This window comes from Haliotis cracherodii, unplaced genomic scaffold (genome assembly GCF_022045235.1).
Source record: "Haliotis cracherodii isolate W230 unplaced genomic scaffold, xgHalCrac1.p SCAF_12, whole genome shotgun sequence".
In the NCBI taxonomy this organism is placed as follows: domain Eukaryota; kingdom Metazoa; phylum Mollusca; class Gastropoda; order Lepetellida; family Haliotidae; genus Haliotis; species Haliotis cracherodii.
The window spans coordinates 3834410-3852500 of NW_027266267.1; the positions used below are offsets into that span (position 1 = coordinate 3834410).

The window sequence follows — 18091 nt, forward strand, 5'->3', positions numbered from 1 at the left end:
ATTGCAGCCAACGGTAGGATAACAGGATGTTATTCGCATACTCGTATCTTCCATGGGCAGATGTCAGGCCACTATCGATTCCAACGGGGGACGTACCCGTTATTGATGGTAGCTGACCTTCACCTTGGACTTTTCCTATGTACCGATAACTGAGACGACTACAATCACAAAGTGTTCTCTCCACAACATATTGGCACATTACCCTTTTACAGTTCCTCGTATAAATATATTTTCCTACCTCACACAAATCTGGTTTTGCGTTTCTTATTTTGAAGAGTATATATATATGGACATTATATATACATTTATAATATAGTGTCCTTCGGAAAATCTAAAAGTTGTTGCAAAATGAGTTTGTTTTCATTCTGATGCCTTCGTTGAAAGTGTGAGTAGTCTCAATCTTCGAGTTTTTATTTCCTGTATAAATTTAATATCTAAAATAGATATCTAATTCCATGACAATTTGACAAGTTTAGTCTTTTTCATTGTGTTTTCATTGTTTTATTGCCAGTTAAGATGTCATTATCGTTCACAAAGGCAAACCTGTCTATACGAAGTCCGGTTATTGGATTCGGGTGGTCGAAAAATTCGTATAAACAGCAATTAAGTCCTCTAACACAGACGCAAACCCTGACTTGATCGTGTTGACCTTGGCGCACTAGAAAAGTTTCTGGCAACACTCGCAATCTGAATCTTGGAACTTAAGTCTGCAGTTTTCACAACAAAGACAGTAAATGTGTTCAGAGGTTGAATTATATGAATAACTCTTCATGTCAGTCAGATCTCCGTCAGCTTTAACCAGGTAATTTACTTTGACAGGTGTCAAATAGTCATGCATGTTTGATTACAAACAACGCAGACGTAGTGTTGGTTTAAAATGTCAACTGGAAATCATGTGAAAAAAATGAAAAACAAAAATGTGAAATTATGTTGTAGATTTGAAACTATGTTTCCTGTCTTAAAAGATCTCCACCCAGTGAGATTGTAGCACGTAAAAGATATGTACGAATGCAGTGGACTTGTGAATGAATGGAATGAGAAAAATACAGTCCCGTTGTCCGATGAAAATTGAGCTTTGTTTAACTGACCAATCAGCTTTGAGAATCACTACTTGCACATCGTGCAAATATCAAAAAGATATTACACTGCATATTTTAGCCCATATGGGGAAAAAACTGATAAACTACCCTGTCCAATCGGGGTAATCGATTAACGAGTATTCATATACTTCAGTGTGCTACTATTTTGTTTGATATGTTATTATTTCATTATCTATACCAACTTTCTTGTGATTATATACTGTCTACGTTTGCTTGAGAAGTGCGTGAATGGCTTTAGAAGGGGGACAACCGATGGTTGTCATTTTTCAGATTTACTAAGCCTTGCCCTCGGCAACTTATTTGGAAGACCAGTTTTAACTCTGGTGATATCGAACATCCACCTCCAATTAGGGTCACCATGCCTTGTAACCGGATGCTGAAACAGATGAAGCAAATGGTAAATGTTTGAACGACTTTGCCTGAAGTATGGGACTGTTAGAATTAACTAAAAAAATAAGATATATTGTCAGACACATTTAAAATTCGTTTCTTCAGTTCATAACATCGGTAATAAATATTTATAAGAAAAGGTTACTGATATGTATATTTCATGCTACGTCACCACAATAAGTATGATAACTGAGCTTGGAATTTTTCCAAGCTGTATATAGTAGAACATGTGCACACACCTTGTGTCAGGGTAGAACACCGCTGTATGTAGAACATAAATGTTCTCACAGAACTTACTTGTGTGATTGGGAACAGGGTACACATACACGGAATACTCCTGTATACAATTGAATATGTTCACACATATATAGTGGTGCATGTACACACAGGGTGGTAAATGTAGACACATGGCGACAGTTTCGAAATTAACAGCGCATAGCAGTGTCAGAAATGTTTGTAAACTTATTTCTGATGTATTTGTCCATTACTATCAACCACATTACAAGGTAAACATAGCTATTTTTTTCCTTTCAATTATAATGTTGATATATACATATATGTAGGACAAGGCCCGTTTGATGACTGGTGTTCTGAATATCAACAGTAAAGACATTTTAAATACTCTTTAATGTAGAGCAACATTATGAATAACCAAACGGGTCAAATACACTTCTTTACACATACGTTTGTGCATGTCAACTATTGGTGTTTAGGGATAGATCTATATCCCTTCATCAGGTGAATAATGACTGGTTGGACTATGCATAGAGATCTTATCAACAAAATGATAAAAAAGTAAGTAATATTCAAGTAATTATACAGGCGGCATATGTTTATAGAGTTGGAATTCAGTCCTTAAGTTGTTTGACACTGATTCTAATTTTCGGTGTTTGTAGGTCTTCACCTTCACAAAGTTAGGTTGATGAGAGAGAGAGAGAGAGAGAGAGAGAGAGAGAGAGAGAGAGAGAGAGAGAGAGAGAGAGAGAGAGAGAGATTCTTTGTTTCCTCCAGATGTCATTCCGAAGATTACAATTAAAATATATTCAATTACACGCAGTTAACACAATAAAAAAGGCATAACATATTTACAATTACACACAGTTTATCAAATTCAGATACCTAAATGATGACAGATTTTCACTAGAAGAAATATATCAAAAGATGCCTTAGTTTGTACAGATACGAGGCGAATTGTAGTACAATAGTTTCCCAGGTGTGTTGATCCAGATTGTGAGTAAATTTTGTTTCAGCCCCAAATAAGACTGATAACATATCTGTTTCGTCTTGCATTTCAAAATCAACATATTTTTTAACGTCAAGTATGTCAATGAGAGAAGAGAAAAACGCATTTCTTTCTTATATCAGCGCTTCATTATGTAAAATAATGTGGCTTTCATAGACGAAAGCATGCCTATTACAGAGCATGCACTCTTCCGAAAGTTTACTGCGTGATGAGACTTTCACACAGAGTTGTAAAGCAGGTCGATATTCCGTGTACAGAAAAGCTAATTGCGAAAGTACATGGTATGTTAATTTCGTATGAATTCTCTTAGAACGGGACATGCTTGCGTTATTTGATACATTTGTGAGCCATGATTGTTCTTCGTATTTGCATATAGTTTCGTTAACACGATTTCTCCTTTTCAATTTTGGAGGGAAAGTACCGTACTGAGTATATGTACGAAGGTAGGAACCCAGATTGTATTTATCAAGTGTTGATTTAAGTTCTCCACAGATTGTCTTTGAATTGACAGGGCTTGCAATGGACGCGCAAAAAATATCTTTTGCAAACAAAGTTATTACAGTTCAGATTGCATAAACGACCAAGAAATAAAAGTTTGCATTTATCAATATATGCAGTAACTGTCCAAAGTCCAAGGTTCGAAATAGTAGATTCTGAAGGAGATCTTTTATCAAGACCCTGTACAATGCGTGCAACATATCTTTGCGTGCCTTCCAACAGAGCGGCATGTTGACCCTTGATGTCATAGATTAATTCACATCCGTAAAGGCAGGTTTTGAGTATCATTCTGAGCCATATTTTAACGCTTGAAATTGGATGAAGATCATAACTATTTATTCCTAAAGACCTTAGGGAGTTAATATTTTGTCTTGCTTTCTGGCAGTACTTTTCAATTCTTGTTTTACAGGACAGATTGTATGTTAGAAGTATTCCACCATACACCGTAGAGTCAGTTGTAGTGATGTGTATATTACCAAGTTTACAATGACAGTTATACCCCTTGCGTTTTGCTTTGGTGAACACAATTATTGCACTTTTTGATGGATTATATGTTAGGCGCCACCTTGAGGCATATGTATGTACAATATCAAGGGATGTTTATAAGCCTCTCGGTGATGCGCTAATAAGTGTAGTATCGTCGGCAAGAAAGACTGCACGAATGACACATTGTGCTTGTCTAAGGGCTGTAATGAGGTCATTTAAAAAACAAGAAAAAACAAAACAGAGATTAATCTGCCTTGGCCAACACCTTGTTGCACCATATATCGGTCTGATTGTTCACCTTGGTAGGAAATAAAAGCATAACTATTTGTATAACAATGATGTAGTAATGTCCATGTATTGCCTGTAATGCCCAGTTTATGTAGTTTGTAAAATAATCCATCGTGACATATCCTATCGAATGCTTTTCCATTATCTAAGAAAGCTGCATAGACTGCAGAGTCCCTTTGTATGTTATACTGAATTCCTTCGATCAAAGTAAATACTGACATAATAGCTCCATGTTCTTTTCTAAAACCAAACTGTAGCATATCAGGAAAGTCTGGGTTAAGCCTACATAGTTTGTCTTCTTTTCGCTCTAGCAGTATTTTTTCAAAGAGCGAACAGAGACATGATATGACATTCTTCCCCTTAAATATTGGTATGACCATACCAAGTCTATAATCATAGGGTACATATTGTAGTTTCATCATATGATTAAGGAATACATAAGATGTTCTCCTGCATAGATAATATGTTCATTAGTAATCTTATCCGGACCTGGGGATTTATTCCTGCTGAGGGATTTGACGGCCTCTCTTATCTCTTGACATGTAAATTCTTTTTCCAATTCCTCGTCAGGCCTCTCTCATACTTGTTTAAATATCTGTACCTTACTAGTTATATCTTCTTTAAATACATCATCAAATCCTTCGGAATGGTAGCGTTTGGCTAAATCTGCAAAATATTTACCCCATAATCTGCAAATAGCTGAGGGTGTAGAACCATATTCATCCTTAAAGTTTTGGGCAGCGGAAAACCACTCTTCTTGTTCTCCTTGACCTCTCATCTGCCTTTGATACTATTGATCACGCAATTTTATTACACAGACTCAACACACGACTTGGCATTCGGGGAACAGCTCTCCAGTGGATCCAGTCCTACCTGTCTGACCGGACCATGTCTGTTAAGATCCGTGATCGTCATTCTTCAACATGCAAAAGTCACTATGGTGTACCACAGGGTTCAGTCCTTGGACCTCTGCTATTCACAATTTACATCCTGCCAATTGGAGATATCATCCAGAAACATGCTCTTAACTTCCACCTCTATGCGGACGATAACCAGATCTACATTTCCTTTAAAACTTCCGAGCTGTCTCTGAACCTCGCCGCCCTTGAGCGCTGTATTGATGACAAACGATCCTGGATGAGCTTCAATTATCTCAAACTCAATGAAGAGAAGACTGAGTTTTTAATCCTTGGTTCGCGACAGCAAGTTAGAAAGCTTCACCCTGACTCTGTATACCTTCATATTATATATATTGTTTATTCACAAAAAGTGTTACGCAATAACTACCGTGGTATCTCCTTGCTCAGCACTTTTTGTAAACTTTATGTATCTGTACTTAATTCAAGACTTACGTTCTGGTCTGATGCGTATGATAAAATTTGTGACTCTCAAGCTGGTTTTAGGAAAGGTTATAGTACTATTGATAATATATTTATTCTGCAGTCTGTAATCCAGCATTATCTGTCTAAGAAGCGTGGTAAATTATATGTTCTTTTTGTTGATTTTAAAAAGGCTTTCCATTTTGTAAATAGATCTAAACTTTGGCTAGTTCTTAAATCCAGAGGTGTGTCCCCAAAAATGTTAATTGCATTAGAATCCATCTATTCCTGTGTTAAAAGCTGTGTTAAGATCAGAAATTGTTTTACAGAATGTTTTGATTGCCCTCTAGGACTTCGGCAAGGCTGCGTAATGAGTCCATTCTTATTTTCTATTTTTATAAACGACTTAGCTTTGTATATAGAATCAACATGCACTCCAAGTGTACAGCTACACCCTGACACTGTACAGATTTTTCTATTGTTGTTTGCTGATGATGTTGCATTTATTGCTGATACTGTGTATGGCCTTCAAAAACGCATAAAAGCTCTGGAAAGTTTTTGTAGTAGCTATCATCTAACAGTCAACTTGGATAAAACTAAGGTAGTGGTATTTAAAAACGGGGGTATTTTATCAAAATATGAAATGTGGTATTTCATAGGTCAAAAACTTCAGTGTGTAAGTTCTTATAAATATCTCGGTACCATTCTTTCAAAAACTCTCTCCTGGTCTTTGCATGTGAATAGTGCTGCTTTACAAGCTAAAAGGTCCTATTTGGTGTCATTAAATCTCTAAAAATGCTTCAACCTCTTCCTTATGACTTGTTTTTCAAAATTTTTGATTCTAAAATATCTCCAATTCTTTTATACGGTGCCGAGATTTGGGGTGTAGATACCTACAAAGAATTAGAGCAAATCCAGATACTAGCATGTAAACGCTTTCTTGGGGTTAAACAATCTTCATCAAATCATGTGGTTCGGGGGGAATGCGGAAGTTATCCTATGTACATATGTGCTTATAAGCGTGTAGTTACTTATTGGTACAGAATTTTACATTTGCCTGAAAATAGATTAGTTAAGAAATGTTATAGATTATTATTACTTGATGTTAATAATGGTAAAATCAACTGGGTCTCTAAAATCAAACACATTCTCTGTTCGTTTGGTTTTGGCTACATATGGGTGATGCAATTTAGTAATAATAGTAGAAGCTTTATCTTGGAATTTGTAAACCGTTTAAAAGCCTCGTCTGAACAAAATTGGCATGCAGCTGTTTCATCTAGCACTAAATCCCAGAGTTACTCTCTTTACAAAATTTCATTTGGCTTAGAAAGCTATATCAAGGTAGTAAATGTTTCAAAATTCAGAGCTGCTCTTGCTCAGTTGAGATGCTCCTCCCATCGGCTGCGAATTGAGACCGGTCGATATATTAAGGAAATTAGAGAACAGAGACTGTGTTTGATGTGTAACCAGAATTTTATTGAGGACGAATATCATTTTGTGCTTGTATGCAATGCTGATAATAATTTAAGAGCTGAATACATTCCTCGTAAATATTTTACAACCCCTTCTAAAAATAAATTTAATGCTCTAATGTCATCCACTAACTCTAAAATCATACGAAATCTAGCAGTCTACGTTTACAAAGCTTTTCGACTTCGTTCATTACATACAGTCTAAATATTTATTTGTGTATATGCATGTGTATGAATGTGTATGGATATGGATGTATATGAAAACTAGTGGTAATTCCTTTTTCTCCCTCTCTCTGTAAATACTTCTGTGTAATAGGCCTACGGCCTAACACTTTTTGTGAATAAACAATATACCTTCATATTGGTGATACCACTGTGTACCCAACTGCCAGTGCCCGTAATCTGGGAATCACCTTTGATTCAACAATGGGACACTAATATTTCACTAACCAGCAGAGCATGCTAGCATAGCATCTATAACATCAGTAAAGTCCGCCATCTACTTGATACTCCAACAGTTAAATTGTTGATGCAATGTCTTGTGACATCCAAACTGGATTACTGCAATGCATTGTATGCTAATCTTCCCATGAAAGCCATATCAAAGCTACAACGCATTCAGAACTCAGCAGCTAGATGCATCTCTGAAGTTCCAAGATCCAATCACATCAGTCCTGTCCTCAAAGCACTACATTGGCTTCCAGCCACCTTTCGTATAAACTATAAGATATGTATCATCACTCAAGATCGCCTCAACAATAGCGACTATCCAGACTATCTCAAAGATCTTATATCCCTGTACTCTCCAGAGCGTGCTCTCCGATCCTCTGGTGGAACTCTACAGTATCAGCCTCTGTCTACTTCTGCTATGTCTGATCGTGCCTTCTCCTTTTGCAGTCCACAGTTATGGAACTCTTTGCCTTTGAATCTGAGAAACTCTGCTTCTAAGGAAACGTTTAAGTCTCTCCTCAAAACCACTTCTTCACTTCAGCATTTCAATAGATCTCCTGATTGTTGGCATATGTACATAGACATTACATTTTAACTTTGTCACAGCGCCAGTGAGCAACTGTCGATGGATATTAGGCGCTTTACAAATCAATTATTATTATCATTATTATTAAGTATAGGTATCTCGGCCACCTGCCCTCGTTGTTTTCTAACAGTTTTATAAAAAGAGTTTATATCAAGTTCAGCTGACCTCTCAATCTCCCTTAGGGTATTCTTTTTGTTGGACCTTTTCGATTTTCGATGGAGGTGCTTGAAGTGTCTCTTTTCAGTTTTATAAGAGATGCGCGAATCTGAGTTTTCGTCCCTGGGTTTTCCGTTATTTAGCCATGCACGTCGAGCAGCCCTCATACGGTAATGTGCATCATTAAGTCCATCAGGTTTCCAGAATGGTTTAAGATAAGGTTTATATTCCCTCTTAGGGATACAATTGGAACTTGCAAGTAAAAGGCATTTACTTATATGGTCGCTATATGTGTCAACATTTTCAGGCTTATAAGACAGATTACAGTCGTGAAAGGAGTTAAGATATGTACCAAATTCACATTGGTACATGCGTATATCATCTTGACTTGCTTTGAAAAGGGGGGGGGGGGGGGGGGATACTGAGATTATTTCGACCAAAGGCTCTCAAAGACATAGATAATAAACATGGGAGATGATCTGACATCGTATAAGGGTATGTATGTATCTGTAATATGGAGATCGGTAACATGGTCTTTTATAGTCAACCATACTCTTTAAGGTGTTATCTTTGGATCTACATGTATAACGTGGGGAATGGGTTGCGAGCTCACTAATGGTGTGTAGAAGGTGTCTATCAGATATAGCAGTGCTAAATAGCTTATCCCGGGCGGAGAGATTGTGCTTACAAATATCTGCATTAAGATCACCAAGGATAAAAGTAACACCCTGTTCACAGAGATCATCATACATATCTATGAGTTCGTTAGGGGCGTCACAATACACAGAATGTAGTACATTAGTTGAAGGTAGGCGACATGCTATTACATAAATATCACAGTAGTGTCGCCGAGTTAGTTTGATAGCTATTGCATGGTCTGTGCTTACAGTGATCGATTGAGCTTTCCACTCGTTGTTGCTATTAACTAAGATTGCTAATCCATGTTTCCGGAGAAACAGCATTGTAGGATATCCAATTTAGATCCTGAAACATATTTAATTTAGACATTCTATTTGCAGGCAGCCAGTGCTCCTGTAGGGCCACAACATCAACATGTCGAGACAATGTCTGACGAATATAGTCCGTACCGTGGAGAACTCCACGTACATTCCATGTTAATAATGATAGCGTCATTAGGAGTACACCCACCTTGCTCTCAGTGTCCCTTCTAAACTGGATGTGACACATGAAAGTTATACTACCTGTGGGTATGAGAGTCGGCGTTACGAGATGTCATCCGGGTCTTGGGTACATGTTCTCTTGTTTTAATACCTGGAGGCCACAAATCTGGATTAGTAGAAACGAAGTGTTCATAGTCGTCATAGTCGATGTTTACCTGCACAGTGTAGGTGTGTTGGTAGTTGTGGGGTTGATTCTTCATCATTAGTCGGACACAGGTGACACGCACACGCATATTCTGGGCGTACACGTATATCAGATCTTTGACAGAGTCAAATGGTTCATCAGTTCGGATGTTGTACACAACTAGTCATATTGTCCGGATTCAGGGTACACCTTCTAGGGCGTGATAGGTCTTTGCCAGTGATCTGATGGGATACGATTTCGGTTTCTCGTGGGTGAGGTGGTTATCAGTGGGGGATCGGTAGGTACTGCTCGAGCTCACCTGTTGACACGGCTCTGTTTCACGATGTTCATCGTGGTAGGTGACGTCATAGTCGTAGTTCCGTTCAGTTAGATCAAGGTAATCGTGTCCTGATTTAGCCTTGCCCGTAGCGATGTTGTCTTGGGTAGGTGTTGTCTCACGTTCACGACGCTGGGTGTCTGAGTGAACACATGGCTTTGGCCTGTCTTGCGCTGATCTGTCTTCATACATGTTAATATCAGGTGTATTTGACATCGATGTTGTTGGAGACGTAGTTGTGGTAGATGGTCCATCTGTTTTATGTGATTCGACGGCATGAGCTACTGTCACGTTTATTTTCACCATTAGATTTATGCTTGTTAGCTATAGTGGTAATCTCGTTTTCGATGACTTTGAGCTTGGAGTCAACTGTGTAGTTCAACTGGAGCATTTCATTTTCCAGTTCAATAATATGATCACGACATGATTTGTTTTGTTGGTTGCACAACTTTAGCTCTGCCCTCAGCTCCGTGCGCCTGTCTTCAGAGTCGCTCAGTTTGTTATTTAGTTCATTGACAAGTTTGTCCTTTTTACAGATAGCCTCCCTGAGTAGGTTCATTTCGCGGGTGAATTTGTTTTCCAATTGTGCTAATTTGTTTGCAGCCATATCATTTCCATGAGAAATGCACTGTTTTATCTGTATAACATGGCTGAGAATGGTAGATATTGAGTCACTCTCCTCGAGTGGTATGCCGTCAGCTGCAGTGTGCTCAGTTGTATCGTCATCCTCTTCATAGGCGTACACATAGACTGGTTTCCCATGGATTTAATGCTTGCTCGGCTGAGTACTTTGCTTGCAATACATGATCCGGTTTGCCACCTTCCACATAGTGAAATATGTAGTATATATCCTGTGAGTACTTGTTGAGTACAGCCTGCTTATCATTGTCCTTGGCTCTATGGGACACCATTTTCCCAGGTGGAAAATCATCGCATGTATCCCTTGCATGGTCGTAAATACTTTCACGTATGTGATTTAGCTCACGTGGGTCACTCTTGTATATCTCAATCAAAGATTGTTGGAAAGACTCTTTGTCTTTAAGCTTGACTTCGTCATAGATTGCTTTATCCTGACTTTCGCTTGGCTGGGTGTTGTAGAATGTTTCCTCAACATCGGTTATTGTTAACCAATCAAGGTAGAAGCCTCCAAGCTCCAGGCATATGTTTATAGAGTTGGAATTCAGTCCTTAGTTTGTTTGACACGTGATTCTAATTTTCGGTGTTTATAGGTCTTCACCTTCACAAAGTTATTTTGATGTAAAATATTATTAAATTATTTTAACGACCCTGTGATGATGTGCAACTTTAATGGGGTAAGGTGCTCCTGTTTCTATGTTTGTTTGGTTTTCGTTTAACGCCGCACTCAGCAACATTCCAGCTTTTTGACGGCGGTCTGTAAACAATCGAATTTGGACCAGAGAATCCAGTGATTGATAGTATGACCATCGATCAGTTGCCTCGTATGTTGCTAGAGACCTATTCTAGCCGAGAATGCCAAGGACAGATGATGATGTAATTAACATAATGCATGATATACAAGGTTAACATACCGAACGTATAATTCGAAGATACCAACTGGGAACAGTACGGATTATGTCTTACAGTACCACTGTTCAGAGATCCAGATCGATATTTAACTCATGACGCGTAAACTTCATTGATTTGAGATTATGTTGTCAATGTGTTAAAACAGCTGTTCAGCAAGAGAGGGCAAACACAAAAGAAGCACATTTTCTCGAAAGCATGTTCCCGCCAATTGAGTTTGCAAGCACATAATGCACATAATGCAAGCAGATTGAGCGTACGGGTGATTTGCACATAATACATTTTTAAAGAAGGGAGTACTTGTGTGTCTCACTGTTAGAGCTCTGGTGTATGTGCTTTCAAGTGTTTTCGGGAAATGGACGAGTATGGAAAGCACAGGCGAATACAATAACCCTAATTTTGAAGACTGACATTATACTGTTATACTTTCATAAATAGTAGACTTTTAATGAACATTTTGAATTAAAATGACAAAACACATTCTACAATTCCAACTTTATCATACGCATGTAGCTATGCATCAGCGATAATACCAGGAAATTAGAATTATAAGTATTTATGTTGCCATAAACAGATAACACGTCCCTTCGAAAACACATATTTCAAACAGAGGCAAATCAACATTTATCATCCAAAACTGGCTCCCACAGGAGATATCGCTTGGGTGAGATCAAGCGATATCTACACTGTAGATATCGCTGCAATGAAATTACATCACAATGCTTTGCAGACCATTTTGACGTCACTGCTTACCATGACGTCACAATCAAATGACATGACTAATGGTTCTGCTACTGAAGCTGTTTGCAGTACTTTTTACACTGAAAACACTGCTAATTACTGTCTACAAATTGAAAAAGTTGGAAGATTGATGTTGGATGATAAATAATTATCAACTCGTTGATAAAAGTGTCAAAATCCTCGGCAAGCCTCGGAATTTTTCGACTTTTATCAACTCGTGTTGATATATTTGATATCAAAAGACACTCGGGTGAGATTCTCTATTTATACACCATGTATTCTGCAATTGACATCGATGCATCTGTACAGGCTGTTGATAAGCGGCCTAGATATCAGAAAATAAATATTTCACGCACGCCAATTTTTCAGTCGTATTCAGTATTTTCTGATGACATTCCAAAAATAGAGTCACCGTTGTTCCTGTTGCCATAAACACATACAAAAACCTTTACAATACACATTTTACATTTGTCATCCTGCTCTACGTTCTTATTTGCAACTGACATAGCAGTATGTGTGCAACATGTTGACAAGCGGCATCAAACGTTTTGAAGAAATACTTCCTTATGAACAAAGCTATTGAAACCAATTTCTGTGGTAAACACATAAAGTTACAGTTTGTTATTTGAATTGTCGACACCACATTTGAACATACACGGAAATCCAACCTATAACATTTCCTTGAATATATACCTAACCACATATCTGTTACTGTGAATTTAAAACATAGCTGTCTTCAAAGTGGCACATGTACCCACAGGCTGTGAATTTAAAACATAGCTGTCTACATAGTGGTACATGTACCTACAGGCTGTGAATGTAAAACATGGCTGTCTACATACTGGTACATGTACCTACAGGCTGTGAATGTAAGACATGGCTGTCTACATACTGGTACATAGGCTGTGAATGTAAAACATGGCTGTCTACATACTGAAACTTGTACCCACACTGTTGATTTAGAAATTGTGTCTGCAAACTGTTTTAGTTAATTCTGACACTGTCACACTCATTTGCCAAAGCGTTCACTCATTTAGCATTTGCTTCATCTGTTTCAGCATCCACTTACAAGGCATGGTGACCCTGTGTGGATATGATACCAGCTCACCAGAGTTTAAAGTGGTCTTTCAAATAAGTTACAGTGGGCAAGGTGAAGGTAATCTGAAAAATAACATCCATCGGTTATCTCCCTTTTTAAGGCGATTCACGAACTTCTCATGCAAACGTGAACAGGATACAATCACAAGAAAGTTCGTATAGATATCGATATAATAACAAATTTTGTAAACAGAATAGTAGAACACTGATGTATATTAATACTCAGTAATTGATTACCCTGCTTAGACAGGCTGTACTATCAGTTTGTTTTTTTGACACTAATAACTCTACAAGTTGTCTACAAGCCCAAGATTGGAAATAAGAACCGGCTGGAATCACGATCCTTTATAAAAGCTGCAATCTACTTCCTGCAATTGATTCCAGAATAATAGTCATTGCTTAAGAATTAATATAATTCTCAGCTATATATCACTTATAGTAATACGGATTCCCTCATATAATCAATTTGTGATTTGTCAAATGGGATACAATGACCTATTGTTGTGACATACCATGACCCTCTGTAAGATGTTTTTAAAAATAAAGTGAAATAAACAACCGATTAATTATTGAGATCTTAAATCAGTTTCGCGATTCTTTTTGTGCAGAGTATATTTATAAACCAATGACCACTAATCTGCATCATATTGTATTTGCATAAAAAAAGCACAATATGCATCACTAAGAAAGAACCGCGATCAAACACCTTGTTTTCATTTCCATTCCTAGGCTAGAAGAAAAAGTAGTTTGTGTCCTGCAGTAAACTGAGACTACCGTATTTCCAATCAAGCTAATTGGTAGTGCTGTCAATTTCGAGCATGGATGTACATAGTGGTACATGTACATACTGGTACACACATGTGGTTTGAGAACAGTACCAACACGAATATAGCCTTCATCAAATTAGTTATGATTTCAATATCTCAATCATCTTTCGTGTGATTGTATACTGTTCACGTTTGCATGAGAAGTGCGAGAGTGGCCTTAGAAGGGAGATAACCGATGGCTGTTATTTTTCAGATTACCTCAACCTTGCCCACTGTTATTTATTTGGAAGACCAGTTTAAACTCTGGTGAGCTGGTATCATATCCACCTCCACACGGGGTCACCATGTCAGCGGTTGCTGAAACAGATGAAGCAAAAGTTACATGTGTGAAAGGTTTTGGAAAAAGGTTTTGGAAAAAGGTTTTGGACTTTTAAAATGGTCTAAACAAAATTAAATATGTTTGCAGACATATTTCAGATTTCTTGAGCAGCCAAGTATGTTCTATGATGACAATCTGTTCGTACATGTACAACTATATCAGGTGTGTTCTATGATGACAACCTGTGTGTACATGTACCACTATATCCAGGTGTGTTCTATGATGACAAACTGTGTGTACATGTGCCACTGTTTCCAGGTATGTTCTATGATGACAACATGTGTGTACATGTACCAGTATATCCAGGTGTGTTCTATGATGACAACCTGTGTGTACATGTACCACTATATCCAGGTGTGTTCTATGATGACAACCTGTGTGTACATGTACCACTATATCCAGGTGTGTTCTATGATGACAACCTGTGTGTACATGTGCCACTATATCCAGGTGTGTTCTATGATGACAACCTGTGTGTACATGTACCACTATAGCCAGATGTGTTCTATGATGACATCCTGTGTGTACATGTACCACTATACCCAGGTGTGTTCTACAATGACAACCTGTGTGTACATGTACCACTATATCCAGGTGTGTTCTATGATGACAACCTGTGTGTACATGTACTACTATATCCAGGTATGTTCTATGATGACAACCTGTGTGTACATGTACCACTTTACCCAGGTGTGTTCTATGACAACCTTTGTGTACATGTACCACTATATCCAGGTGTGTTCTATGATGACAACCTGTGTGTACATGTACCACTTTACCCAGGTGTGTTCTATAATGACAACCTGTGTGTACATGTACCACTATATCCAGGTGTGTTCTATGACAACCTTTGTGTACATGTACCACTTTATCCAGGTGTGTTCTATGATGACAACCTGTGTGTACATGTACCACTATATCCAGGTGTTTTCTATGACAACCTTTGTGTACATGTACCAGTTTATCCAGGTGTGTTCTATGATGACAAACTGTGTGTACATGTTCCACTGTTTCCAGGTATGTTCTATGATGACAACCTGTGTGCACATGTACCACTATATCCAGGTGTGTTCTATGATGACAACCTGTGTGTACATGTACCACTATATCCAGGTGTGTTCTATGACAACCTTTGTGTACATGTACCACTTTCTCCAGGTGTGTTCTACAATGACAACCTGTGTGTACATGTACCACTATATCCAGGTGTTTTCTATGATGACAACCTGTGTGTACATGTACCACTATATCCAGGTATGTTCTATGATGACAACCTGTGTGTACATGTACCACTTTCCCCAGGTGTGTTCTATGACAACCTTTGTGTACATGTACCACTTTATCCAGGTGTGTTCTATGATGACAACTTGTGTGTACATGTACCACTATAGCCAGATGTGTTCTATGATGACAACCTGTGTGAACATGTACTACTATATCAAGGTATGGTCTATAATGACAACCTATGTGTACATGTACCACTTTAGCCAGGTATGTTCTATGATGACAACCTCTGTGTACATGTACCAGTATATCCAGGTGTGTTCTATGATGACAACCTGTGTGTACATGTACCACTATATACAGGTGTGTTCTATGATGACAACCTGTGTGTACATGTACCACTATATCCAGGTGTGTTCTATGATGACAACCTGTGTGTACATGTACTACTATATCCAGGTATGTTCTATGATGACAACCTGTGTGTACATGTACCACTATATCCAGGTATGTTCTATAATGACAACCTATGTGTACATGTACCACTTTAGCCAGGTATGTTCTATGATGACAATCTGTTTGTACATGTACAACTATATCAGGTGTGTTCTATGATGACAACCTGTGTGTACATGTACCACTATATCCAGGTGTGTTCTATGATGACAACCTCTGTGTACATGTACTACTATATCCAGGTGTGTTCTATGATGACAAACTGTGTGTACATGTGCCACTGTTTCCAGGTATGTTCTATGATGACAACCTGTGTGTAAATGTACCAGTATATCCAGGTGTGTTCTATGATGACAACCTGTGTGTACATGTGCCACTGTTTCCAGGTATGTTCTATGATGACAACCTGTGTGCACATGTACCACTATATCCAGGTGTGTTCTATGATGACAACCTGTGTGTACATGTACCACTATATCCAGGTGTGTTCTATGATGACAACCTGTGTGTACATGTGCCACTGTTTCCAGGTATGTTCTATGATGACAACCTGTGTGCACATGTACCACTATATCCAGGTATGTTCTATGATGACAACCTGTGTGTACATGTACCACTATAGCCAGATGTGTTCTATGATGACACCCTGTGTGTACATGTACCACTATACCCAGGTGTGTTCTATGATGACAACCTGTGTGTACATGTACCACTATATCCAGGTGTGTTCTATGATGACAACCTGTGTGTACATGTACCACTATATCCAGGTATGTTCTATGATGACAACCTGTGTGTACATGTACCACTTTCCCCAGGTGTGTTCTATGACAACCTTTGTGTACATGTACCACTTTATCCAGGTGTGTTCTATGATGACAACCTATGTGTACATGTACCACTTTACCCAGGTGTGTTCTATAATGACAACCTGTGTGTACATGTACCACTATATCCAGGTGTGTTCTATGATGACAACCTGTGTGTACATGTACTACTATATCCAGGTATGGTCTCTGATGACAACCTATGTGTACATGTACCACTTTAGCCAGGTATGTTCTATGATGACAACCTGTGTGTACATGTACCACTATATCCAGGTATGTTCTATGATGACAACCTGTGTGCACATGTACCACTATATCCAGGTGTGTTCTATTAAGACAACCTGTGTGTACATGTACTACTATATCCAGGTGTGTTCTATGATGACAACCTGTGTGTACATGTACCACTATATACAGGTGTGTTCTATGATGACAACATGTGTGTACATGTACTACTATATACAGGTGTGTTCTATGAAGACAACCTTTGTGTAGATGTACTACTATATCCAGGTGTGTTCTATAATGACAACCTGTGTGTACATGTAGAACTGTATACAGGTATGTTCTATGATGACAACCTGTGTGTACATGTACCACTATATCCAGGTTTGTTCTATGATGACAACCTGTGTGTACATGTGCCACTGTTTCCAGGTGTGTTCTATGATGACAACCTGTGTGCACATGTACCACTATATCCAGGTGTGTTCTATGATGACAACCTGTGTGCACATGTACCACTATATCCAGGTGTGTTCTATGACAACCTTTGTGTACATGTACCACTTTATCCAGGAGTGTTCTATGATGACAACCTGTGTGTACATGTACCACTATATCCAAGTGTGTTCTATGATGACAACCTGTGTGTACATGTACCACTTTATCCAGGTGTGTTCTATGATGACAACCTGTGTGTACATGTAATACTATATCCAGGTATGTTCTATGATGACAACCTCTGTGTACATGTAATACTATATCCAGGTGTGTTCTATGACAACCTTTGTGTACATGTACCACTATATCCAAGTGTGTTCTATGATGACAACCTGTGTGTACATGTACTACTATATCCAGTTGTGTTCTATGATGACAACCTGTGTGCACATGTACCACTATATCCAGGTGTGTTCTATAATGACAACCTCTGAGTACATGTACCACTATATCCAGGTATGTTCTATCATCACAACCTGTGTGTACATGTACCACTATATCCAGGTATGTTCTATGATGACAACTTGTGTGTACATGTACCACTATATCCAGGTGTGTTCTATGATGACAACCTGTGTGTACATGTACCACTATATCCAGGTGTGTTGTATGATGACAACCTGTGTGTACATGTACTACTATATCCAGGTGTGTTCTATAATGACAACCTGTGTGTACATGTACCACTATATCCAGGT

General features: G+C 38.3%; 1 protein-coding gene across 4 annotated transcripts in view; it reads left to right on the top strand.

Annotated features, from left to right (window-relative positions):
• Positions 1-5056, top strand: part of LOC139458134 (uncharacterized) — a 104181-nt gene extending 99125 nt beyond the window's left edge. For all 4 annotated transcript variants that reach the window (XM_071239445.1, XM_071239446.1, XM_071239444.1 and 1 more), the window contains exon 6: positions 4824-5056. The gene's annotated coding sequence lies outside the window, so the exon portion shown is untranslated. The remainder of the gene's footprint in view (positions 1-4823) is intronic.
• Positions 5057-18091: the final 13035 nt, after the last annotated feature.